The following is a 27865-nucleotide window of genomic DNA, read 5'->3' on the forward strand; positions in this document are numbered from 1 at the left end:
ATACTATATTCTTAGAATCAAGTAAAGAAAAAGTTACTAAGAAAATCATAAGGAAAAGAAGATACATTTACAGTACTATACTGTATATACCGTATAATGTCAGCATAATGTACCATATAATGTATAATGTACCGTATAATGTACAGTACTATACCATATATACTGTAAAAATGTCTTAGATAAATGGATCCATGTAGTTCAAACTATGTATTTTTCAAGGGTCAGCTGTATATGAAGGAAATGGTCCATATTCCCTGGGGCAGAGTTGGAAAATACTGGTGAAGTTATTCTTGAACTGCCTACTATATATTAGAATAATCTGAAAAGCTTTTCTAAAACAAAACAAAACAAAACAAAACAAAACAATGTATAGATCATAATCCCAAGTAATTAAATCATAATCTCTGGGGTGGAGTCATTTTATTATAAAAATAACTAGACATACAGAAAAATTGAAAAAAATTTACATTGAACATCCATGTATTTCCTGCTTAGAGTCTACATTTAAAAGTTTGCTTTATCAAACTTGCTTTATCAAATATCCATCTGCAAATTTTCTGTCTATCCATCCAGTAATCCATTCTATTTTTGGTGTGTTTGAAAGTAAATTGCAGATATTGGCACATTTTTCCTTAAGTGTGTCAGCTTGCATATCATTAGCAAGATTATAATATTATTTACAACTTTATTTGATTTGTAATTTACATACATTGTAATACTTATCTCTCAGGTGTCCATTTCCTAAGTTTTAACAAATGCTATGCACCACTGCAACCCAGACTTTTATCAAGATATAAAATATTACCATGACACCAGTAAGTTTTCTGCTCCCTTCCCCAGCCAATATCTTGCCCCTAGTCCCCACAGACAATCATTATTTTGACATTTTTCCCTAACTACAGATTAATTATTGCCTTTTTGAGAATTTAATACAAATATAATACATACTCTCTGTATAAGGCATTGTTCACTTTTCATAATCTTTTGGAGATTCATCCAAGCTAATGCCTCTGATTTTTTTTTCCTTTTTGTTGCTGAGTAGTATTGTTTGGCATAAATATACTACAGGTTTTTCATATAATCTCCTTTTGATGGACACTTTGGCTGCTTCCAGTTTAGCTGTGATGACTGATCCTTCTATAGGCATTTTTTACACAAGTCCTTTTGAACATTTTCTAGGAGTAGAATAACTAGGCCATAGGGCATATTTAGTTTAGTTTTAGAGGAAGGTGCCTGAACATTTTTTCTAGATGATTACAGTTTTTATTCCCACCAATAATTTGAGAATTCTAATTGTTCCACAACTCACCAACACTTGCCATCATCAATCATTTTAATTATAGTAATTCTGATGGACAAATATAGATATCTTATTGTGATGGCAAGTGATATTAATTACTTTTTCATATTCATATTGACTATTTATCTGTCCTCTTTTGTGAGGTGACTTTTACATTTTTGCCCACTTTTCATGTGGTTCTTACCTTTGTACTATTGTAAGAGATTTTTTTGTTTTGTTTGTTTTTGTTTGTTTGTTTATATATCCTGGACACCAGTTCTCTGTCAGGTATATATTTTGTGAAATCTTTTCTCTCAGCCTATATGTTGATAACTTGTCTGTTCATGGTATTATTGTTCAATGAAAAAAGTTCTACATTTTGCTAAATTCTAATTTATCTTTTTTTTTTCTTTTATAATCACTACTTTCTTAGGCTATGTAAATTTTCTTTTTCAAACTTTTTCAGGTGATTCTAACTTGCGACCAGAATTGAGACCAACTGGACTATAGGGATCACTGAGGTTCTCTGGCAAGCTATGGTGCTAATCAGGTCACAAAAACATTGAATTTTGGAGAAATTAGTATGTTTGAAATAAAGGTGGCCTTGAGACACTCAGGTACCCAGGCTTCATCCCAGGGCATAGAGCTTATTTATGGTGGCTAGTTAATTCAGACCCTCTAGTCATTTTATGACTAGATTGTGGTAATTTCAGATTCTGGATAAGATAGAAATTGTAAGATTGGGGGCATCAGTTGATCAAGAAAGAGGAGAATTAGGGATTAAAATCCTTAATACCTGAAACTTCAGCATTCTATCCCTACCAATAATAGATTCAGTATACTGGATCATATAATTTCCCTGTACTACTTTTATGGAATATATTATGGAAAAAACAAAAATTAAACCTACAAAATATTATTGGCGAATGTTAGGTTAGTTTGAGCTTAATTTAGAACAGGACCACAAAATCAAAATGCTTAGTAAGGAAAGACAGATTAGCTCATGATAGTACTGGGTGACATTTATGAAATGCTTAATGTGTATCAGCCATTGGCAAACTGTGGTCAACAAGTCAATCTGTCCCACTATCTGTTTTTGTAAATAAAACTTCATTGTAACATAGTTACCTCCTTGATTTACTTATTGTCTATGGCTAATCTTACCCTGCAAAGGCTATTGGGTAGTTTTAACAGGGACCATGGCCCACAAAGTCAATATTTACTATTTGTTTCTTTACAGAAGAGTTTGCTGACATCTGATAGCCATTTTTTTAAAGCCATATAACATGTCTATAGGAAAATGTTTAACTTCTATTTCAAAGTTGGAGAACTGAAGCTCAGTGTTTAGATGACTCATCCAAGGAAGTAAGAGGAAGACCTAGAATTTAAACTCATGTATGAATGGCTTCAGTGCATATACTCATTTTGTTGTACCGTATTCTCCCCCTCAGTCATATAGAAGAACTTAAATAAGATAAATGTAATTATTATGATCATTGAAAGACTTTGGCATGCTTTAGATATTGGAAAACAAAATGGTTGATAGGTTGAGTGATCATTGTTGAAAGATTACAAGAAAATATTGATACCAATTAATCATACCTAATCTAAATTATATATATATTATGAACATAATCTATACTCCATTTTGTGGTACTATGTTTAACATTGATTCCTTCTTTAGGACAAAGAGACAGGACATATATGAGACACTGTGATGCAAAGCAGAAATGAATCGGCATCAAAAGCCATATTCATACTAGGAAGAACCTTTGGCTACAAAGGCACATGTGGTAGAAAAAATAACATTTTAACTAGTCCTTGACAAATAGGAAAAATTTATAGACTTATAACATTGCTTGCAAGGAAACCAATTCATGTGTAAAGAACAAACTAAAGTTCAGTTTTTCTGAAAAGTAGACTGCAGGAGGCATTGCTAAAAATAAGCCAGAAAAGAAGGTCACTGTTAGATCATAGAAGGTCTCGAATACCTGGTTAAGAAGCTGCAAATAGGGCGCCTGGGTAGCTCAGTGGGTTAAGAAGCTGCAAATAAATGCAGAAGATTTATAGCTAAGGTGACCAAGCATTGTAATTTGTCTGGAAAACAATTTCTGAGGTACAAGGCTTTTAATGCTAAAACCAAAACAGTTCTGGGCAAATTGGGATGGTTGGTCACTCTATTTATACCTTCCCCCAATGCCTATACACTCTCTTAGAGTAGCTTATGTTCCTGTAAAAATAATACAGAACTGTAATCTTTACTAACTCCTATGTTAAAATTTAATAAAAATCATCTTAAAGATCATGGTAAAAGAAAGGATGAATTGAGTCAACTGGAATTCACTTGAGAATGATGTGAGAATTAGTTGCTGAATTCATTATCAATTATATTTCATTTTAGCAGATCCTAGCATTACTAATAGGCAATATGATAACTATAGAAAAGTGTTATAGACCAGAGAGGCTAATTAATAAAGCATCCTTTGCTAAAGAAAAAAAAAAAAAGTGACAAATAATCAAGCAATATCCTTTGTGAATTGGTTTTCAGATACAGTTTTTTTAATTAAAAATTATCTCATCTTATTATTTGTTCTATGTTAATAAAGCATTTAATTTATTTTTTTTAAAGATTTTATTTATTTATTTGACAGAGAGAAATCAGAAGTAGGCAGAGAGGCAGGCAGAGAGAGAGGAGGAAGCAGGCTCCCTGCTGAGCAGAGAGCCCGATGCGGGGCTCGATCCCAGGACCCTGAGATCATGACCTGAGCCGAAGGCAGAGGCTTAAACCACTGAGCCACCCAGGCGCCCCTAATAAAGCATTTTAAATTATGACTAGCATATTGGGCATTACAAACTTTGATTACTCTTAAGTGCTCTTAGGCACTTGATATTAAATAACATTTGATTTATTCATTTTTTTTTTTTTGCTAATTTATTCAATCACCGAAGGGAGAGTTTTCGAGAGCCTACTAAAGGTGGGAGAAATCAAGATGAATAAGACAAATGCCCTACCCTCAAGTAGCTCAGGATCCCCTTAGGAAGAAAGATGTATAAACAAATATTAACAAAACTAAGAGGTTAAAAAAATACAATAGTGAATACATGCCAGTTTTTGTGGAATAAAGGAATTTTTTCCACTTTAGATAGGGTAGTCAGAGAAGGCTTCACAGAAGTGATAGGTGAGAGGAGCCTCAACAGATATATAGGCATGCAGTGTGTCCCAAGTTTTGTTTATAGAGGAATGAATAAATAAAATGGAGGAATTTGATATGAGAGTCTGTGCTGAACTAGTAAACAGTTGGGTCTTTGGTACTACTGATGGGATATTTACTGACAAATTAGAGGAAGGCGGTAAAAAAATCCATGTAACTGTGGGATGGATATGGATGAAGGAGAGGGGAATATGAATGCCAGAGCTGAAGGGCTACCACTGTGTGTTGAGTCTTGGGAAGAAGACAATTGAAAGGATGACAAGTGGTCTAAAGTGATTAGAAGACTAAGAGGAAATGGCAGAATAAATATGTAATAGATGGGCAAAATTTAGAACACTGTATCTCAGTGCCAAGTAGAGATTTAAGTGTGCTTATGCATTGTTTTGGAGATTGTAGACCAGCATATGCACTCTCTCTCTCTCTCTTTTTTTTTTTAAGGATTTTATTTATTCACTTGAGAGAGAGAGTGTGCGTGAGCAGGAGGGAGAGGGAGAAGGAATCTAAAGTAGACTCTGTACTGAGCACAGAGCCCGATGTGGGGCTCATCCATAACTGCAAGATCATGACCTGAGCCACAACCGAGTTGGATGCTTAACCTTCTGAGCACCAGGCAACCCCCAGCAAATGCATTCTTTTTTTTTTTAATCATTTTTTAAAATTTATTTTCAGCATAACAGTATTCATTGTTTTTGTACCACACCCAGTGCTCCATGCAATCCGTGCCTTCTTTAAGATCAAGGTCACACTTTTTAAGAAAAGTAAAGGTTTGCTGACTCTATGACCTAGCTATTCTACTTTTGGATCTGTATTCCAAAAAAAGTGTTGTGCCGATCTAGAAGGGGGTTTTAGAGGGTAGCGAAATGTTAATGTTATTTGTGGTAGCAAAAATTTGAAGGTAACTTGGGTGGGTGCTCACCCATAGGAGAGTGGATGGGTGAAATGTGGAGGAGGGATACATAAGTAATCAGAAACCATGAATAGCCACATTGAAGGATCTGAAAGCACAATGCTTAGAGCAACAAGAATAGTAGAAAACAGTGACATTTATAACAGATTTTCATTTTTATAAATTAAAAATACATGTGCTTAAAATGATAATATAGTCAGTTTTTTATAATGCAACATATTCTTTCCTAAAAATAATCTTGCTATACAAAATTTTATAATAAAGCTGCAGTGGTTGTGAGGGAAATGGGTTTGGGAATAGCACTCAAAAACTTTGTTAGTGACTAGAAAGATTGGCATCTAATAAAAGCTGTGGCACAATTGCACATATGTTAAGCAGTTGGGAAACGTCCATATATACTACAGTACATACCTACTACAAGTTTAGGTTGACAAGGCCAGGATTTTTCTCATGAAAATGGGCACAAGGCGGGTTGCAGCTTGTGAGCTTACTGTGAGATGGTCGAATGAGGCTTCTCTGATATCAAGCAGAAAGTTGTAATGCAGGTGCGAGTGTGGATGGTTCATAACACATGCTGAATTGAGATAGCTCTGTGTGTGTGTGTGTGTGTGTGTGTGTCTGTGTCTGTGTGTTTTGTGTATTCCTACAGGACTCCAGTCAGTGGGGCACTGTTTTCTACATTCACTTGGTGTTTCTCCTGGACAGAGTTACACATAAAGAGAAATTTGTGTTATGCTTAAATTATTCTCTATGTCAGTGGCATTGGGGCAAGTTCATGATTTCAAAAGAAGAGTTATAGTAGAAATGACAGTTTGAATACATGCAAACAAATGAGAATAAGATATTGTAGAATTTAAAAAGCTAAGTCTATAAAATAGGGGATTTTCATGAAACAATGATGTTGATTGATAATATTCCTGAGTTACAGAGTATGATTAATCAACTCTAAATTACTTTAATTCAGAGGGAGAGAGTGGAGGAGGAAGGAAGGAAAGAAAGAAAGGGAGTGGGGAGGGGCACCTGGGTGGCTCAGTGGGTTAAAGCCTCTGCCTTCGGCTTAAGTCATGATCCCAGGGGCCTGGGATAGAGCCCCACATTGGGCTCTCTGCTCAGTGGGGGCCTGCTTCCCTTCCTCTCTCTGCCTGCCTCTCCGCCTACTTGTGATCTCTGTCTGTCAAATAAATAAATAAAATCTTTAAAAAAAAGAAAGAAAGAAAGAAAGAAAGAAAGAAAGAAAGAAAGAAAGGGGGGGAAGAAAAGAGAGGAATGGGAAACAGAGGGGGTTTCTATATGGCGAAGGTGAATATTTCAGGGAAGAATCCCTGAGAAAATCCAGGATGCCTGAGATTGTTTTCATATGTAGTGGGAACTAACCAAAAGAGCTTATTAAAAAAAAAAGAAAAAGAAAAGAAAGAGAGAGCGAGAGAGAGAGAGAGAGAGAGAGAAGAGAGGGCTGCAGGGGATCTTAAATCCAGATACTGACAATGAAGAATGGCATTATAGTGATGGAAGAACACCATTGCAGTGACTCAGGAAGCTAGGCAACATGATCGTACAGAACTAGAGACAGAAAGACAAAGAGGATTGAAAAAAAAAAAAATCCACACAGATAATAGTTGATAGTAAATGGGAAGTTGATCTCTAAATCAGCCAAAGACACTAGTCTGAGTAAGCTCCCCTGCATTTTGAGCTTTGTGAGTGGTAATACCCATATATCCTTTCCAATATATAGCTGACTGAAAAGAGCAGATTATATAGCTGAAAATCATCGATGCTGGGAAGTTGCAGAGAATACCCAATAATTTAGTGGCTGCCGCTCGGTTTGATCACGGGGCACAGAGGGATGGTTATGGGGTAAGACAGAAACTGTAAAAGGAGGTGTGAAAAGTAGTCTGCAGAGGAAATAAAAATTGCAGATTCAAGGGCAAAAATGAGAAACCAGCCTCTGGATGGTAATGAACAGTAAGACAGTTGATGGTAAAAATGAAAGGTGATAATGAATCACTTTTACACAGATGAATATTCACTGGGGTGATATGGCTTAACAGGAGGGAAAAGTGCATTCTAGAGATCGAAAGATCTTGCAGTTGGAACAGACAAGCTAATATTTCCCCTTTGGAATGATGTGGGCTGGACTACAGTGTAGAAATATGTACTCCAAAGTAAAACCAGAGCATTTTTATTAAAGGTTAGATATAATACCAATCAGGCACAAATAATGGAGGGAGGGAATGAAAGAGGGAGGGCATCTACTAATGGTCAGGCAATGTGACACAGAGGTGATGTCATTTACCTGCAAATTAATATGATTATGTTTGGGTCATGAGATCTCAGTTGGGATGTTCCTTACCTCTCAAAATCTAGGTTGAATTTACTTCTTCTCACCATCTATCTGCACCAGTAGACATACAGTACTTCCCTAAATATATTAAGAGTTCCCTTTTCATGGCCATTCACCTGTCTGGGTACCTGTTCTGTCCTGGGTCATCTTTGTTGACCTACCCTTAGAGCTCTGTTTCCTCCATTTCTCTATAATCAACACTCCTGGGGTGACTGAGTAGCTCAATCGGTTAAACTTCTGCCTTCAGCTCAGGTCATGATCCCAGGGTTCTGGGATCAAGCCTGCTGTTGGGCTCCCTCCTAAATGGGAAGCCTACTTTTCCCTCTGCCCCTACCCACTGCCCCCCACCCCCGCCGCCTTGTGCTCTCTCTCACTATCTCTTTCTCCCTGTCTCAAATAAATAAATAGAATCTTTAAAAAAATCAGTACTCCTAATAAATATGTCTAAGTCTTTTAGACTGTCCTTAAGATGTATGTAAAACAGGATTTATATGACACAATGTAAACAACTTAGAATAGAATATTAAGAAACTTTGCTCTTGTGATGCCCTTAGTTAACACACTGTGGAGTTTCATACATCCTTAACCCCAGTTGACTTTAGAAATTCCCCATTAGAATCTTCTGTTGCTTTTCTTCCCCTTTCTTGCCTTCTAGGTTCTTTTCTCTCCTCCTTTGTTTCAAGTTTAATTTTCCAACATAGAGCATCTTGTCCCTCTTCCCTGAAGCTATGGTGCCAGTCAGTTAACACCAGAGCTTATCAAGGTGTTTTTCTGTAAAACACAGTCCTTTTCCTAATAGAAATTCTGGTTGTTAGAATAATAAATTCATTCACTTCTTTACACTCATTTTAATGAATGACAGTGGAGGCTTAGCTAGGTTAAATGACATGTGCCAGATCACAAATTTACTAAGGAAGATGAACCAGTACTCAAAAGCTGTGTTTGCTAATAAAAAAAAATAATAAAAAGAGAAGCCTATTTCAAGTGTTCCTGATGAAACAGGCATAGAACCAAGGGGAGCTCATCGATTAACTACAGAGCTACCCGTAAGGTCTCATTGGTGCCCCGTAGATGAGGAGACATATTCAAGTGATAGTTTGCTCTGAGAGCATGCAGAGCCCTGTCTGCATTTCTGATGTTTTCTCCTCCATGAAGTTGATGTATTTTTCTCTTTCTCATTCTCTGTTCTAGTTTTCTGGTTATTGGGAGGTCTGGTTATTTTTTGGATTATGGATGGTAGCAACAAAGAGGATAATCTCTCTCTGATTGGGCCAACTCTTCTCTCATTTCCTCCTTAAGGCTGGCAGTGTGAGGGCAGTTTTGGACTTGCCTGTCAGAAAAGGGGCCTTTATATCAATCTCCCTCTTCATGTGGGGGAAAAGTATGGTGAGGGAAACTACTGTCTGCAAAAATTACTTTTTAGATGGGGAAAGATTTTTACATGTTCCCTTCTTTAGAGATTGGCACTTACTGCGATGGTCCTTGGTTAGACTGGAAAATGAAATATGGATAGGCTATTGCAGTATCCTATCAGGAACCTCATGCAGGCCTTTCCACTCTCTGGCCCTGGCCTAGTTCTGGCAGTTACTTGGTGTTCTCCTTTTCTTGCAAATCAGACCATGAAATGAATATCATTTCTCACTCCTGTACTCTCCCAGCACTGCAGAATATGAGCACATCTCCCCACCCTGGCAGACCAGCTATTAAGATCTTTTCCTTTTAAGGGATTTACAGAGAGGTGCTTGTTTTAGCAGTAAGAGCATATCCTCTGGGTTTAAATTCCATCTCTGTCACTTCCTAGTTGTGTGACTTTGCACAAGTTATGCAAACTACCTGTGCCTCAGTTTCCTTGCCCATCAAATGGGGCTGTTAATGGTAGTACATATCTCATAGAATCAATATGAAGATTAAGTTTGTTAATTCTTATTAAGTACTTATAATAGCATACGGGGTTAGCAAATGTTATGTAAGTGCCTGTTAGATTAAAAATATATAATCTCTGAGAATGGCTAGACATAGGTATCAAAAGTTAGACATTTCCCCAGCCCTATAGATCTGGGTTTGGTGGCTTATCTCAGTTCTTTTGGTGCTTCTGTTCCTGGTATGCATATCACTTTATGGAAATGACCTCATTCATGACTAACTGCAGGCTTCCTGAACGGAGAATTCTATTGATCTTATTTATTGTTTTGTCCCCATTGCATATCGCTGTATAATTAACTGAAACCCTTACTATTTGAGTCTTCTGTCTGTATTGAAAATTTACTTTTAGAGAGATAAATGAAAGAAGGATTCGGAGTCTGTCCCCTGCTTTTTCATTTCTGCCTTCTAATAGAAAGCCAGGGGGATGCCTCTTCTCATCAGATACTCTCTTACCATCATGAGGAAAAAAGCCATCCAGTAACTAAAACGAACAAACAAACAAAAATAGAAACCATGGGACGCCTGGGTGGCTCAGTGGGTTAAGCCGCTGCCTTCGGCTCAGGTCATGATCCCGGGGTCCTGGGATCGAGTCCCACATCGGGCTCCTTGCTCGGCGGGAAGCCTGCCTCTCTCTCTGCCTCTCTCTCCACCTCTGCCTGCCTCTCTGCCTGTTTGTGTGCTTTCTCTCTCTCTTTCTGACAAATAAATAAAATCTAAAAAAAAAAAAAAAAAATAGAAACCATCCAAAAGAAATTAGGAATCCTGTACTGGGCCTCTGTCACTTTCCAGTGGATCTGTCTGAGAATAATCCCCTCTCAGCTTTTCCTTCTATTACCTTTGGTGATTTCAAATTAGGGTAGATCAAGGACATTCAAAAATCTTTAACAACTCGTCCAGACACCAGTGAAGTGGAACTGAAGAGTTTGGAAATGGTCCAGGTTATTTTGAGGAAATTTGGGCCTAAAAGATCTGGAGCTTCTTAGAACTGCCTAATTTCCCTGGGGAAGCTTCTGGCAAGTGTTGTACCATTGGTAAGACCAAATAGCCAAGGCAATTTGGCATGGCCACAGAGAAATATGCTTAAGGGAAGATAAACTTATTGCCAGAACCATCCATACTGGGGGGGGGGGGGTGGAGAAAATCACAGTAAGCTATTTTGCAAGTAACTACCCATATTATAAACACAGAATTGGAAGCTTCGGAAAATGAAAAATAATCATCATTAAAAGTAATGGTGAATAATAGCTTTAAAAGACCAACTGTAGAATTTCACATTTTGGGTACAGATTTTACTGAGAAATATATGTATTTGTGTGTATGTGTACATATGTGTGTACATTTCAGCTTAGAGAAAACTGTACTTTTTTAAAAGGTTTTTTAAATTTATTCATTTGACACACACAGAGAGAGAGAGAGGACAAGCAGGGGGAGCAGCAGAGGGAGAAGGAGAAGCAGACTCCCAGCTGAGCAGGGAGCCTGATGTGGGGCTTGATCCAACGACCCCAGGATCATGACCCGAGCTGAAGACAGATGCCTAATCAACTGAGCCACCCAGGTGCCCCAAGAAAACTGTACTTTTAAAGTATAAGTTTCACCTATAACATGGGCAAATTATTGAGTTCAGTGATGAACTGACTCTTTCCAAGCTCCCCTTAACCTGTTTGTCCCAGGACCAGACATACTTGTGGCCCTCATCACACTATGATTCCAGAAGTACTGTGGAAAGAGCATACGCTTTGCAGTCATCCAGACTTGCATTCAAATTCTAGTTTCTCCATTTACTCCTGAGACAAGTGTAACCTGAGACAAGTTAATCAGTATCTGTAAACCTCAGGTTTCATGCTATAACAACTAGGGAAGAATTAAAATACCAATCTCTCAGATTAGCTGGGAGAACCAAATGAGAAAATATCACTTAAATCATACATCTCAATTATTTTCCATTAGTAAGAGCCACTTAATATTTATCAGATCTTCTAATTTATGATAGAGCAGACACCCTAGAATAGTGATAGTATCCTGTGTATTCTTGGGAAGAGTAAGAATCTGGACTGTTTGGCTTTCATTATGCTTTATGATACATTCCATTAGGCTCTTTGTAACCCAAAGAGCAGAGTACTGTCAAGACAAACGGTCTTCCTTAAGGCATGCTGCCATAGCTACTTTATATTTTATTTTGAAAAAGACTTTTTGTATGGTAAAAAGCCACTAAATATTTGTGGAATGAATTAATTAAAAACTAACAAGCCTGAATCCTCATTGAACAAGGTGTTATTATTGTATTTTCCTACACTCCACTGAGGAGGAAAAACACCCAAACAAACAATGACAAGCTAATATTGGAATTTAAGTGAATTTAATTGTGCATGAATGTGTTAATTCCTTAGGTATATTCTAGGGTAAAATCCCAATAAGATACAACGTTTCTATTTCTTCTGTATGTGTATCTATCCTAGATTATGAAAACATTTCAGACAGGGTTTTTGATTACTGCCAATAAATGTGTACATTTATTGGTTTGGGAGGATATTGTCAAGGGGAGGAGAGGAAAGGCAACATTGAATTGGTACTTAAACATCTGAGTTCTGATCCACAAATTAGCTGCGTAAACTTGGATAAATTGTTTCCACTCTCTCAGCTAGTTTTTTCATGTGTATGATGAGGAGATTGGATTTGATAATCTATATAGTATTTTCAATCTCTAAAACTTTAATAGTGTGGAAAGAAATTTGGCCATGATGCTTCAGAACCATTTGTGAATGCCTCTGTTATAGCACTTGACAGCATATATAGGAATGATATGTTTATATATCTGTGTGCTTCATTAGACTGTAAACTTCTTCAGGACCTGGCTTAGAGCCTAGAATAGAGTAAATTTTAAAGGATTAGCTGATTTTCATTAATTGTACTGCTCAAATATATTAAGAAATGTCTAAATTTGAATTGTGATTCAGTTTATCTTTTAAAATAATGACAACTAATGACAATTTTCAAATGGCCTTATATCCTATAACTTTAAATGGACTTCAGATAAATGCACTGACCCGGGGTTAAAATTAAGCTATTAAAAAGATTTCAGGGACACCTGGGTGGCTCAGTTGGTTAAGCTGCTGCCTTTGGCTCAGGTCATGATCCCAGGGTCCTGGGATCGAGTCCCACATCAGGCTCCTTGCTCCGCGGGAAGCCTGCTTCTCTCTCTGACTGCCACTCTGTCTACTTGTGCATGCTCGTGTGCTCTCTCTCTCTCTTTCAAATAAATAAGTAAAATCTCAAAAAAAAAAAAAAAAGATTTCAGCCTGCCATTTTTCAAACGGCACAGGTGTGTACTGCTGAAAACAGTCCTGTTCCTCCCCACAGTGGGGGATGTGCAGCACACATGCCTCTGCCTTTGAATTTGCTTTAGTCAGCATTTTTATCTGTGGCTTTGCTGAAGATCTGGTAGACAGCTCATCAAATGCAAGAGTGACAGGAATCTGGAAAGAGACTGCATATAGTTTGTGACAGAATCATGATCCAAAGAGATTTTTAAGGCTGCAATAAGTCTACTTAATTCTCTCAAAATGCAGTTTAACAAAGATGAATGTTCTGTCTAGAGTTCTGAAAAAAAAATGTGTTTGGACAGGATCAGGGAGCTGTGGCTTAGTGGTTACAAATATAAAGTATCTTAAGGGTTCTAAAATAATAATAGTGATAATTACTATGAGAGTAGCTATCATTTATTGAGTACTTATTATGTGCCACTCATTCTCCCAGATGCTTCAGCTCTAAGTTTGAAGACCAGCACCTTTCCAGCATATGGTATTGGAAATGCATTTAAGACAACTAATGATAGGACTATTGAATTGCTACCTGATATGAGAATGAATTTAAATAGTTAGGCAGGTGCTAATCAAACTTCATTGAAAATTTGTGTTCGGGTTTAGAGTTCACCATTGTATAGGTTTATAATGAACATGTTCCAGAAGTTGAGGGGTCTTGTAACCTTATATCTGTGGATTCTATATGGATTTCTAAAGTTACTCCATATGAAACTCTGTGAGATACTGTATGGATACAGCTGTGATATTGTGATTTATTATAACAAATATATATTTTTGGTCTCTGTCCCCTATTCTGCCTCATCATATCTCCAGAAGCCCTTGGAATCTCCTAAGTGCAAGTGTCCTTTGTTATGTTAACAAAGTGACTTGTGGAAAGCCCTAAGAATGGGGGCTAGTTGCCCATGGGCCAAACTCCAGATTACAGGGAATGTTTAGCCCTACCCCCAACCTCCAGGGAGTGGTGTTAGGCTGGAAGTTGAATCAGTTATCAGTGACCCATGATTTAATCATTCATGGCTATGTAATGAAGCTTCCATAAAACCGCAAAAGGAGAAGGTTCAGAGAGTTTCCAGGTTGGTGAACATGTGGGGATTGGGGAGAGTGGCACACGTGCTGAGGGCATAGAAGCTCTCTACCCTTGCCTATACCTTGCCCTATTCTTCTCTTCCCAAGTTGTATCCTTTTGTAATAAAGCAGTAATCTTGTAAGTGAAATGTTTCTCCGGGTTCTACAGGCTGTTCCAGCAAATTGAACCTGAACAGGAAGTCCTGGAACTCTCCAATTTATAGCCAGTTGGTCAGAAATGCAGTTAACAACCTGGGCTTCTGACTGATGTCTAAAGTAAAGGAATTCCTGTAGAACCAAATCCTTAACCTGTGGGATCTGATGCTATCTCCTGGTAGATAGTGTTGGAATTCAGTTGCACTGAGTTGAACTTTCGGGACACCCTGGTGGTGTCAGAATTGCTTGGTTGTATGGGTAGGAACCCTCCACACCCTGGCACACACACATATTTGAATTGGTCTCAGGATACCAATTTTGCAGGTATAACTCCTCACCCCTAAAAGAGTATGAGTGAGATATTTCTGTAGATTGATTACTTTTAATTTTTAAACTTTACATCTCATAGTAATCCTACACATTATCAAATGATAAGACTGAGATTCTGAGAAGATAAGCAACATGTAGAACATCATACTTTTAATTGGTAGTAGCTACATGATTCACACATGAATGATTGGCAATTCTAAATACTATATCTCCACATTTTCCTAAGTATCTACAAATTGGGACAATTTTTAAAAGGCCTTCAGCTTGGGATCTTTTTAATTATTAAAGTCATGCATATTTATTGTGGAAATTTTGGGAAATAAAGTAAAAATAATAAAAAAGTAGAATAATATCATCCATTACACTACATCCATAAAATTTCTCTCAATTTTATGCTGTATAATTTTGTGGCATTTTCATACATATATTTTATGAACTACATACATATATAATTAAAAACCAACATTATATATAAATGTTACACAGACATACAAATATATATATAATTTTTAAGAGGAAATGGGACCAAGTACTCTGTGGTGCTCTTTGTCTTTGTCTGGAAAGAACATGTTGTGAGCGTAGTCTAATATTACTAAATATTCTTCTAAAACATGCATTTTATTTGCTTCAGCCTAAAGAAATATTGAGAGGACAGCAAAATCCATTTTTATTGACATGCAAATAGAGTGGTTCCCTTGCAAAGTTAGGACTCATTGTCTGTCATTTAGGGAGTGAAGGAACCTTGTGCTCTGTCTGCCCTCAGACCAGGAGACATAGTAGAACAGTTCAGAACAGTCCCTGGTTTCATTTTGCTCCTGGGCCTGCCTGATGTAGCCCCTGTCCAACTAACCTCACTCCCTCTGCCCTAAGCATTCTGGCTTCATTCTCTCCCCTAAAATTGCCAAATGCTGTCTAGCCTCAGATCCTGAGCACTTGACAGTCACAAGGTCTGGCAAGTTTTTGTTCAATACTTTGATCTCTGCTCCAACATCACCTCTTCAGGGGTCTTTCCTGACTGGCTTACCTGTAGCAGCTCTGACATTCCTTTCTTCTTCTCATTGCCCAATATTTACCCCACTTTGGTTTCTGGATCCTACTTTGCTACCTGCAGTTGAATCCTATTATATATGTATTTGCTCATTGCTATTTTCCTTCTCCTTTATTAAGTCTAGGGGAGATAAAATGTTTCCATCTTGTCAGTAGTAACCTACAAGAGTGTCTTCCAAGGAGTGGGCACCTGACATGTGCTTATTGCATGAATGAATGAGTAAGTGGCTTGTATGATATAGTTGGCAAATCTGTTTTATTTTGAGCTGGTTAGGAAGCCAGGGAAGAGTTTTTAGCTGCTTTCTAATATTTCTTGTATCTCTGATCTAAGAGAAATCATTTAAGAGAGTGAAACTTAGCACAAAGGTGGATTTGTTCTCTTCATTGGAGTTTTTGAGAGAAGAGCACAAACTAGATGTTGTCCTGAAAAGAGGCCAGGAGGAAGGCCAATTTCCCAATGTGAGGAGTTTAAACAGAGAGTAGGAGAATGGGACAGAGCCAGATCGGGGGGAGGGGGAACAAGAGTCACAGGACACCTGGGTGGCACAGTCAGTTAAGTGTCTGACTTTTGGTTTCAGCTCAGGTCTGATCTCAGGGTTGTGAGATCAAACCCTGCATGGGGCTCTATGCTCAGCTCAGTCTGCTTGAGTTTCTCTCTCCCTCTCCCTGTGCGTGTCCCCCCAGCACTAGCTTTCTCTCTCTCACCGAAATAAATAAATAAACCCCCCTCAAACCAAAAACTAGACCAAACCAAAACAAACAAAACAAAAAAACAAGAGTCACTTCACAGTAGCACCTAATAGGTAAACCTGGGAAAACTTACAAGGCCAGGTATAAATGCTGACATTGTCTTTTTGGGCACTTTTACAATTATTACTAAAAGGGCCCAGAATAAGCAGAAACAACCTTTTAATAGAAGAGTAATGTTAAGCTTATTCATTGTCTCTATGGATAGGGTTTATAAGCCTCAGAAGTTTTCTATTTGCTTGCATTTTTAAGATCCCATGAAAGAAAAATGCAATCAAGTTGTGATTTTTGAGGAGAGAGTTATCCATCAGCATTAGAGTCTTGATGAAGCTGTATAGATTTCCTAAGAAGATACTTCTGCAAAGGTGATAACATAGTTATCTCCCTGTCACGTAGTATAATTGATAGCACTATTCAAAATTAATGGACTCTTGTGTGTGGCAGATTAGTGCACAGTGTGCTTAGATCAGAAACCTACCACTTCTGGGATTTCAACCCAAATCTGGAATTAAATTAGAGTGAAAGGGGGATACTTTGTGCTAAGGATAAGTAAAGAGAGAGAACTTTTACATGGCACTGGCCATAAAACCAGGCTTAACAACCCCACAGGCCTAAAAGTGAGACAGAAGTGTGTTCAAAGGAAGCCCTCACTTCTTGCTGGAGTCATTTTCATATTTATTTCATTACTCCAAGCTTATAGTTCCCTTTAGTGGCTCTGCTTGAGCTCCTGTAAACCTGGTAACATACGGTACTTAAGAAATATTACATTAATAGGGGATTTCTATTGGCCTTCTGTGACCTAGATTAACATTGGGACAGTTTAATTTACACAGGGTGGCAAGCTAATAAGAACAAACTTACTCGAATATGTAGTCAAAGGAATGATCCTTTTCTAGCTGGATTGTGGGGAAAGTGAGGGTAAAAGACAAAGAGTTAAATCAGGGAGAAGCAGAAAAATGGAAGGATATAGGGCCCACACAGCCTGGTACTCATCGAGAAGCTGATGCAGAAGCAGCAGGTTTTCTTGTTCCCCTAAAGGAGTAGATGGGAGAAGAAAGTACCTTTGTGTAAGTCCGGAGAAGAGCTTGCCAAGGAATGAAATAGGATGTGTGTGTGTGTGTGTGTGTGTGTGTGTGTGTGTGTGTGTGTGTGTGTATTTTAATATTCCTGATTCCTGAGCAGACAAAGCAAGGATTTTGAAGCCATAGATATTTTGGATTAAATCCCGGCTCTTTTCTTTGTTCTGTATATCATTCTTGGACAGTTGTTTAAACCCCTGAGGTCTAAGTCTCCTTATCCATACAATGAAAGCAAGCAAACTAATCTATAGAATCACTGTGAGGAATAAATCAGATAAAGTATGTCAGACACAGAAAACAATGCCTGGACAGGTCCTTGATAGTGCTCAGGTTGCACCCTGAACAATCACTAAAAGGTACCATTTACATCTATGTAGGCCAAACTTTTAGCACCCCTCCATGGCACACACCTCCATCTTCATTGAGCACCTTGAATAGCAGCACTCTAAGTCAGGTTGTCTACTCAACATCATTTCTCAAGGTGTCCACTTTGAAAGTGCACGATCACAATGGTCTGGCATGTTTCTTGCACACCTTCTGGTAAAAGCAGGGATGAGAAAGGTGGGCTGGGGCCAGTTTCTGGGTCAAGGGTATGTGCTATTCCCTCCATCTGACAGAAGAGTCTTCCCTCATAAAGTCAGACATTTTGTGACTTACTGGGAGGTGGTCCATGATGCCTTACATGTCTTTTTTACTCCATGCTGAATTATATACTACTGTCACAGGTTATCATAAACCTCATCATTGTTCTCATAGGCTATATCTCTCAGGGCAGCTGACACTCTATTTTACATGTCATTTTCCATGACTCCACAACAAGACTGTGAGTTCCCTAAAGTTCTCGTTTATCCTTATATATTTAGCACCAACTACCATGTCTGGCACAGTTACTGTTCAGCATGTGATTGCTACACGAATAAGTACACAGAATGTTATATGCAAATCTAGTAGGGCATGACCTTGACAAACTACTAAATGCTTCTGATCCTCAGTGTTCTCATTTGTAAAATGGGAGATTGTGCATACCTATCCTAACACATATATTGAGCTATGTGAAATACCTAGCCAGAGTATGCACTCAATAAGTAGGACAATGACTCATTATTATTATATTATAATATATATAATTATTCTAATAATCATACACAGATATAGTAAAAAATGCGTAATTATGGAGTAAGTTTTAAACGTTTAGTGTAAAAGAATGAAAGCTATGAAGTCCCTTAATTCTTGAGGTTTTTGTCTTTCCACAAGATGACATTTTCCCTTTTCTCACCACAGGACTCTGTTTCTATTTCCTTTTTGCATTCTGTCTTAACTTTTTACATTTATTCTGTCTGACACACACAAATCCATTAAGTCTAATGAATATCTGTTCTGACATCATGCTGCTTAAATACAGCTGGTGCGCCTAATCATTTTGCTTTTAACAGTGACTCTGTGTACTGTGTATTTCTAAAATTTAGCAGAACCAAACATTGGTTTAATATTCCTGAAATCCTGATAGTAACAGTTAAATTTCTACCAACGCTTTTGAGCACTGATCACATAAAAGATAACATATGAGCCACTGGAGGGGGACATAAAAAGGAGCATGCCCTGCCCCTCCCCTTCAAGTTCAAGATGTTGGATCAAATGGTCTCCCAGTAAATATGCTGCAAAGAGACACTCAGTGATATTCTCCATGACAGGGTATCAGATCTGTTGAGTTAAGGAAATGTTGGCTGTGCCAGGTTTGGGACTACAAGCTTTGAAAATGGAGCTGAATAAGATATATGCTCTGTTTTTATGGAGTCGATAATTTACTGATTAAGAGAGGAGAATAAAAGCACATTATGTCAGTATAGTAGGCTAAACATTTTAGATAAAGTAAGCATAAGGACTATTGGTGGTCATGAGAGGAGAAATAAATTGGAGTAAAGATTCAGAAAACCTGGAGAAAACATTGACCTAAACAAGGGTTTGTTAAAAAGACTGCTAATAGTAGCTACTACATTTTGATCCTTGTGAAGACCAAAAAAAGAGAAACTTTATTTTTTAATTTTTTAAAAGAGTTTTCTAGGGGCACCTGGGTGGCTCAGTGGGTTAAAGTCTCTGCCTTTAGCTCTGGTCATGATCCCAGGGTCCTGGGATCGAGCCCCACATCAGGCTCTCTGCTCGTCGGGGAGCCTGCTCCCCCCCCCCCCACCTACTTGTGATCTCTGCCTGTCAAATAAATAAAATAAAATCTTTAAAAAAATAAATAAAAGAGTTTTCTATTTATTTAGAGCACAAGTAGTGGGGAGGAACAGAGGAAGAGGGAGAAAGAAACTTTAGCAGACTCTGTGCTTGAGCACAGAGCCTGACCTGGGACTCCTTCTCATGACCCTGAGATGATGACCTGAGCCAAAACCAAAAGTCAGGTGCTTAACTGACTGAACCACTCAGGCACCCCCAACCCTGTCAAAAGAGAATCTTTAACTCAATACTTCATATAGAGTAAGTACTCAATGTTAGAAAATATTATTATAAAGTAAAATTTGTAATAATCATTATCATTATTGAGTAATTATTTTCTAACTGGAAATAGTTGAGGTGCAAAGGACATTCTAGTCAGAAAGATAATAGGAGGTAAGATGCAAATTTTTGAAAAAGGCTGGTCTCTATGAAGATTCCACAAACTCTTGTGTTGAAAGCATAGATTCGGGGTGAGGACTGGTGGAAATTGGGTAGGAATGTGATGGAAGAGGGAGGGTGTGTCATGCCAGGCAACTCAGATTTTATTCTACCTGAGGAGATACGGTTTTAAGAAAGCATGTGACTCAGATTAGAAAGCCTATTTGGCAACAATGTGGGAGACTGATTTTTGCAGTTCAAGAGAGAAGACAGGATGATTATTTAGGGATGAGTTGTGTAGGTGAGAAGTGATGAAGGCCTGAACGTTGGGCAGGGCTGGAAGAAAAGAAGAGGAAGGGTCATTGAGGGGACTATGGAGAGAAGACACAGGCCATTTATTTGATGAGTTACTTGATGAAAATAAAGATGGAGAGATCAGGAGAATTCCATGATTTCTATCTGGATGGATGGTGGCATGAGAGAAGCATAGTTCAGTTTAGGTCATATTGACTCCAAGTGGAGAAATCCAGCAGGCAATTTCATATATGCGTCTGAGCTCAGAGAAGCCACTGCTGTTGGAAATAGTGGTTTAGGAGTTTTCTGCAAATGGAAAGAATAGCAGTCTTAGCAATGGATGGGAATTGCCTAAGTAGGACCTGTAGGTAATTAGAAAAGTGTGAGCTAAGTATAAAACTGGATAGAGCTTTAGAATACATTTAGGGCTCTGAGTAGAAAAGTCGCAAGATCAGAGCGGTCCTTAGGAGCCTAAAGCTGATAGCTGTCTATGATAATTATCAAAAATAGTGTGCATGATAAACAACTGGGGAATCCCACAAAATTGAAGATTCTCTGGCTCTACTAAGGGAATGCGATTGAATATATTTAGTATGGGCCCTAGGAAACTGCATTTCCTAGCAAGCATCCAAAGATCCAGAAGCAGGGCTTCATGGATCATACTTTGCGAAACATGGGGGATATCATTGTGTATTAGGGGAAGACAGACTGGGGAACTTGATCATCAGGGTTTGTGCTGGAGGAACTTGATGTGAGCCTCCTCCAGATTTGTTTGGCAGGTAAGTGGCAAAAAATTCTTGTTACCAATCTTAAGTTATTTCCTGAGCCAAAAACACTGGCCAAACCCATGTCAAAACTTCACATACCCGGAGCAGAGTTTGCAGACACAAATAAAAGTCAGGCAAGGGAAAATGAAGGAAATCCAATGCAATATATTTGTATTCTGTCACTGAGGCACTGTCTAATGTTGCTGTAACTATGATGTATAGGTCTATCAAAGCATGTGTTACCATGGTCTGAATTTCCCGACTGGAGAAAAATGATTAATGTAGAGATTTGCATTCAATGTGGGCTTGGACATCAATATTTCAGCTTAGGTAAACAGGAGCTTTACCTAATTTATTGGCTCTCATTATGGATGGCTTGTAGAAGCCAAATTCCCCCTCTGCCTCCAAAATGACCTTTCATGCTCAACAAATCAATCTAGAAGAAGTGAAGCAAGTTGGTTAATATTTTAGGGAGAAAAAAAATGACTTCACATGTCAGAGACTTAATTGTTGTGATTTTGACCCATTTTGAAATTAGTTAACATTTGCTTCAGGCCTCTGACTTCATGCATTATTTATTTTCATCTTGGCCTTCCTTAGGTCTCTCCATGCGCAATATGCCTGTAACATGTGAGAAGTTTTTTGTAAATACTGCACTTGACTAATAGCATTATGAGGCAGAAAATGGAAGGACCCACATTTGTCACTCTATGCAGGCACACACACACACACACACACACACATACAGACACAGACAGACACAGACACACACATACACATACACATATATGCTCATGCATCTATACCATTTTTTAGGCCAAGCTGCTCTTGAGTATATTTTATCTCTCATTGGCAAAGTTTCTAGGTGTTACAGCCAACAGTACTGAGCAATTTCCCTGTAAGAGTTTTATGTTGCGAAGTATGTCAGAAGTTAATCAAAGGGTAACAATGCAAAAGCCGATGCATACGCTTCCTGGATACTGGAGCCAGTCTGTGCTGTCAGTCACTGTCAAACCTCTAGCACACATAGGCGTACTGCTCCTTTTTCTTTCCTGCGAGAAAATGTCCCTGCCCACAAAGGTCAGTGCCTTTATGGCATAAATCTCTTGGCCTATTGTTGTGGTATGAGTCCCAAGGAGAAGACAGCTCGTCAGCTGTCTGGCTCAGACGCAAGTTCTCCACAACTTCTTGCAGCAGGTCAGGCTCTGCATCTTGCCTCTGACTGTCCACATCAGCTTTGGTCTGTCCTGTCGTAACCTCTGTGTCCTGGTGAGTAATCACTTATCCCTGGCCTTGAAAATGACTATCCCATTATGGGTTCTGTGGGAGATGAGTGCTTTTGGAATCATGAAACTAGCTACACCCTCCAGCCAATCTCTGTACCCTCAGAGCTTAGATAGGGAAGGGTCTTCCATGAGAACATTCCATTATGCCAGCTCTGTGAGAGGAGGGTTTAGCTCTAGAGGAAGAAAAAAAAAATCTCAGAATTTCCTGTGTATTTCTGAAATGTTTACCACCTTCTAATCACCTACATTCCTTTAGTCTTGACACTCATTTGAAGTTAAACAAAAACCAGTGTGAAGATGAGGTTCGACAGCTGTTTCCCAGATGTACTGAAAAAACCATTGCAGCTGTCTGAAACTAGGGCATTTGCATTTGCATCAATCTGGATTAAATCTTTCATTGATTTGGGTCATCATTTATGCACAAAGCTCATAGAATAAAGGATGTACATGTCCAAAGCAGCCGTTTTAAATCTTTAAGTAGGAATGTAGAAACTCTGGAGATTACATTCATCTGGTAAAAATATAGTCTTACTGAAGGTAATCTTCAGTGCACAGGCTTTTACTGAGTGTCTACTATGTTCAGAGCACATTTTCGATGTGTGGTAAAAGCCCAATCATCCTTCCAACTTCACTGTCACCTCCTGGAGTTAGAATTGATTGATATATTCCCTCTGGGATTGAGATTCAGACTTCTCATATGTGAATATAATGCTCTCATTTCCAGCAATGCTCATGGAAATAAATGCTCAAGGAATGCTTATGCCATCCTGTGCCATTAGGAAGGAAGGAAGGAAGAAAGGAAGGATAGATATATATTTCTATTAACTCAAAATGTATAGTTTTAGCGTAAACATTTGTATGATAATTTATAATTCAGAAGCACTTTTGCTTTGTTAGCTCTGAAAATAGCATTTTAATATTCTCACATATTCTTTAGTGTGGAGCTTTATCAATGTCCCTTGATATTTTTCAGATGGAAGAATCTGAAATCTTCTGAATCCAAATCCTAAACTCTTTCACACCCTGATTTTGGTACAGAAAACAAAAATTTTTGTTTTTCTCGAATTTCTTTTATCTTAAATTCACACTCCCAGGTCCCCAAAGTATCTTGGTTTTCCTCTTATGTATAGGATCCCTCCCCAGTGATTATTCTCCCTTTCTCTTAAACACTCTTTTACCATCCACCCTAGATCAGGGTTTTCACATTGGCTTTTCTTTTCTTGTCTTTTGTCCATAAGGATCATGTTCATCTCTATCAACAAACTCAGACTATCTTCTTAGTGCGAGAAATCTTACTTATGGCTGAAATGTTGAGATGCCTTACAAATACTTCCAGTGTAACACGTTTGAGACAGAATGCATTATCTTTCCTGCCAGGACTCTTCTTCCTACATATCTCATCTTGGTTCATGAAGCAACTGTCATCCACCTAGTCTCTGGAACCACAAATCTCTGTGTCTTCCTCAATTTCTCTCTTGCCCTCACCTTTCACATCCTGATAATCCTGATTCCAAAAATACCATTCAGATCCAACTTCTTCCTAGGGCCCTTGCCATTTTTTCACATGGACTACTGCACAGCACCCACACTGAATTCATTTTTATCCATCTTGCCTGCTGTGGCTCATCTTTCTGTAATGTCACAGACATTCTCTCTTGTACGATAAATACGTGTGTGTGTGTGTGTGTGTGTGTGTGTGTGTTATGTCCCTCTCATCTTCAGGAAAAGTGATTTTCGAATTAATCATAGCATTCACTTATTCATTTATTAATCATTGCACTCATGGCATTTCTCATCTGAACCTGACCTTCATCCTCATCCTGTATCATCCTAAACCCCCATAACATCCATCCCAGACACTAAGCTCTGCATTTTCTAAACACAGAGTCTTCTTGAAATTTTCAGACATAATGTGCCTATTCACTACCCCATGCTTCTGCATATGGAGTTTTCTCTACCAGGCATGCCCTTCCTTTCTGCCCAATGAACTATTGCTCATCCTTGAAGTGGAAGTTCATAAAGAAGGTCCTGACTCTTGGCACCCAAAGCAGACTGAATGTTCTTTGTTCTGTACTTCTGTAGGTCCTGGGATTCTCTCTAGTAAGAACAGTGTGATTGCTTTTCAGGTTTCTTTCTTTCACCTGCCGACTTTCAAGCTTCCTCAAGACACTGTCTCTTTTTAGTTTTAGGACCTGACAATTTGCTTCTGACTTAATTTTTATTAAATAACAGAAACTTTAATTTTGTCTAACCTAAATCTTGATATTTCTTTTTTTTTGTCTTCATTCTGATAGAAGACCTATATTTTTGTAACTTTAATTGTCTTTTTTAGCACAGGTTTTATCCTTGGTAAAAGAAAGATGAGTGAAGTCACTATGCACACACAATAGGGTATTGAATATTTTACATATATGTTAAATTCCCATATTGTGATTTCTTTCCCTAGTGAAAAAATTAACCATATAATATTTTACTTATTCAGGTATTCATTTCTTTTAGTGAAGTCTTAGCAGAAATACAATATGTACCAGACACTGTGCAGAATTATTAGGGTACATAAGTGATTATAATACCATTAAATAAAAGATGTTGAATTAGTCCAAGGTGTTTTGCTATTCAAGAAGTCATTGAGTGCCCCAAGAAACTTCAGTTACCATTTATCTCTCTCAAAGACCAGTGAAGAGGATTGGAGTACATGGTCCGTAAACTTCATAAAAGTGTCTTCTGTCCTACTCTTTAGCTCCACTTCCTTAATCCCTCAGATTTCTTACTTATTCAGAAACCGGCAAAATACCCAATTAATTAGCTTTCTTTTCTCTTTCTCTCTCCCTCTCTTATTTAGCCTTTTCTGACCTTCTGAGGTAACTGACCCCTCAATTTGCTATATTACCCCCACCCTGTGCACAATCCTTGACATGCATTTCCTCTTCAGTTTTCTTCTTGAGAATCAACTCTCTTGGCTCTGTCCTTCCAATCCTATCTCTTTCCCTTCCTGCTTTCTAGTTCTGGTGCTTTCCATCAGTTACCCCAATTCTGCATCAGAGAAGTGTAGAAGCAAGAAGAATTGTATTTAAATGAAGGGGAACAATATAGAAATTGATCTAAGTGAGCAAAGTCACATGTTTTGGGTGGTTTTGTTTTTTATTGTTTGTCATTAACAGAAGATAGGTAAGTTGTGAGCATAACTGCTAATAGTTTTTGTCTTGTCAGTGATTCATATGTGGTCACCTCCTTCACACACATACTAAACCATCAACCATCATATATGGAAAAGGTTATGACAGAATTATGTACAGGGCATTCTGAGAACATCTCAAAGAGTGTCAATTTTAGCCCTCATTTAAGAGAAACAGGAGCAAGAGTATGAGGGAATGATTAGTGGTTGTGATGAATAAATTTGAAATTATATATTTAAGTTTGTTTGGTGACTACCTGTCAATGTTAATTGGAACCTGAAAGGAAAATTAGATGACAAATTTAGTAAGTTCAGGCTTCTCCATAAAACACATCTTATTAGTGATCAGCCTTGTTAGTTAGGATTCCTACATTGGATGTGTGGGTAAAATGCCAACCTAGATGGATTGTAACTAGCACAGTGTCCTCTGAAAATCTAAGAGTCTTTTTCTAGTGGAAGTTTTATGCTAATTTATCTTCTCGTGTGATCTTAATGAAGATTGATATCTAATATTGTCATTCTGTATGTCTCATAACATATAAAACCATAAAATGTCTTCTATTGAAATGTTACATGAAGTATGGAGGGACAATGATATTGAAGACAAAAATGCAGTGTTAGGTTTGTGTGTATTTGAGTAAAAATATTTACACTGATAGCGTAAACACATACAAATGAGAAGATTTTTTTCACCTTGACCTTTGTGAATGTGAATGTATATCTTATTGTTTGACATTCTTAGGATATTAAAATAAAGCAGTCATGATTGTAAGTTATAGTAGTTAAAATGATTTGAAGATAACAGTGTTCTCGAATCTTAGAAGAATCATAGGGTTTCTACTGAAACTACTTGTACTCTTAATCTATTCCTAAGGAATAATAACAGAGTATATCAATCATGATCAATTATGCATTTCTTTGTTTTTTTTTTACTTAATTTTATTTTTTCAGTGCTCCAAAATTCATTGTTTATGTACCATACCCAGTGCTCCATGCAATACATGCCCTCCTTAATACCTACCACTAGGCTCACCCAACCCCCCCACCCCCCTCCCCTCCAAAACTCTCAGTTTGTTTCTCCGAGTCCACAGTCTCTCATGCTTCATTTCCCCCTCCAATTTCCCCCCCTTGCCAATTCACTTTTCCTTTCCTTGTCCTAATGTCCTCCATGTTATTCCTTATGTTCCACAAGTAAGTGAAACCATATGATAATTGACTTTCTCTGCTTGACTTATTTCACTCATCATAATCTCCTCCAGTCCCATCGATGCTGATACAAAAGTTGGGTATTCATCCTTTCTGATGGCTGTGTAACATTCCATTGTGTATATGGACCATATCTTCTTTATCCGTTTGTCTGTTGAAGGTTGCCTTGGCTCTTTCTACAGTTTGGCGATTGTGGCCATTGCTGCTATGAACATTGGGTTACAGAGGGCCTTTCTTTTCACTACATCTGTCTCTTTGGGGTAAATAATCAGTAGTAATTATCCATTTCTTTGAAAAGAGAATAAAACATAGTCTAAGGGAAAACATATTTGTTACTGTTTTTTAAAAACATATAAATCTTATTGCATCAGAATGTTTTCAATGTTGTTTCATGCTGAGGAAAATGCTCATGCCCAAGTATGTTATTACAGATTTAGGATTAGACTCATCTCTTCCATATCAGCATGAATTAAAGTTGCTTATTAATATATGAGTGATACCTTTGAAGAAGTTAGATCATGGAAGAACCTAACACATGTTTTTTACTTGCTATTTCAGAGGCATTTTGTAATTACACAGGATTCATTTGCCAGACCCCTCTCTGAGCTAATGAGGTCAGACACCGCTGTAGCTCTTTGCTCTCAGAAAACTGAAGTTAGGGAAATTAAAGACTCTAAAATGACTCTTGTTTCATCTTGCCAGGTCGTTTCTGAAGGCTTGGCTCAATGTGGGCCTAAATTTTAGAGGTGATATTTGAGTCACTTGATACGAACATTATTTTCTCTTACTGCATTTGTGTTCTTTTCCTGAATCATGGAGAAAGATTCTTGATTTGTGCTGAAAGAATTGAACTTATCTAATGCTTATGTTACACATTTTATTTTCAATGTTATATTCTCCTCATTCTGGTCCTGTATTTCCCCTTTCCTAGATAAACTGCACTTTTACCGGACTGATTGGAATGAAAAGGCAAGGCTGAGTGAGGTAAGCCTCTGGGGAGCTACCATGAACACCCAGTTGTTATGACCAACAACGTGGTGGGGAACCTAAATTTAACCCATCTATCTTCACAGTGTGCTGGGTCCTGCTCTGCTGCCCTCCTTGGTCAGACTCCCACAAACAATACACATGGGTAA

General features: G+C 38.0%; 1 protein-coding gene across 1 annotated transcript in view; it reads left to right on the forward strand.

Annotated features, from left to right (window-relative positions):
- The window catches only part of TENM4 (teneurin transmembrane protein 4), a 2938802-nt gene that overhangs the window by 1106043 nt on the left and 1804894 nt on the right, over positions 1-27865 (forward strand). The window contains exon 5 of the mRNA XM_047690277.1: positions 27661-27713. The gene's annotated coding sequence lies outside the window, so the exon portion shown is untranslated. The remainder of the gene's footprint in view (positions 1-27660; positions 27714-27865) is intronic.

Source organism: Lutra lutra, chromosome 10 (genome assembly GCF_902655055.1).
Source record: "Lutra lutra chromosome 10, mLutLut1.2, whole genome shotgun sequence".
Taxonomy (NCBI): Eukaryota; Metazoa; Chordata; class Mammalia; order Carnivora; family Mustelidae; genus Lutra; species Lutra lutra.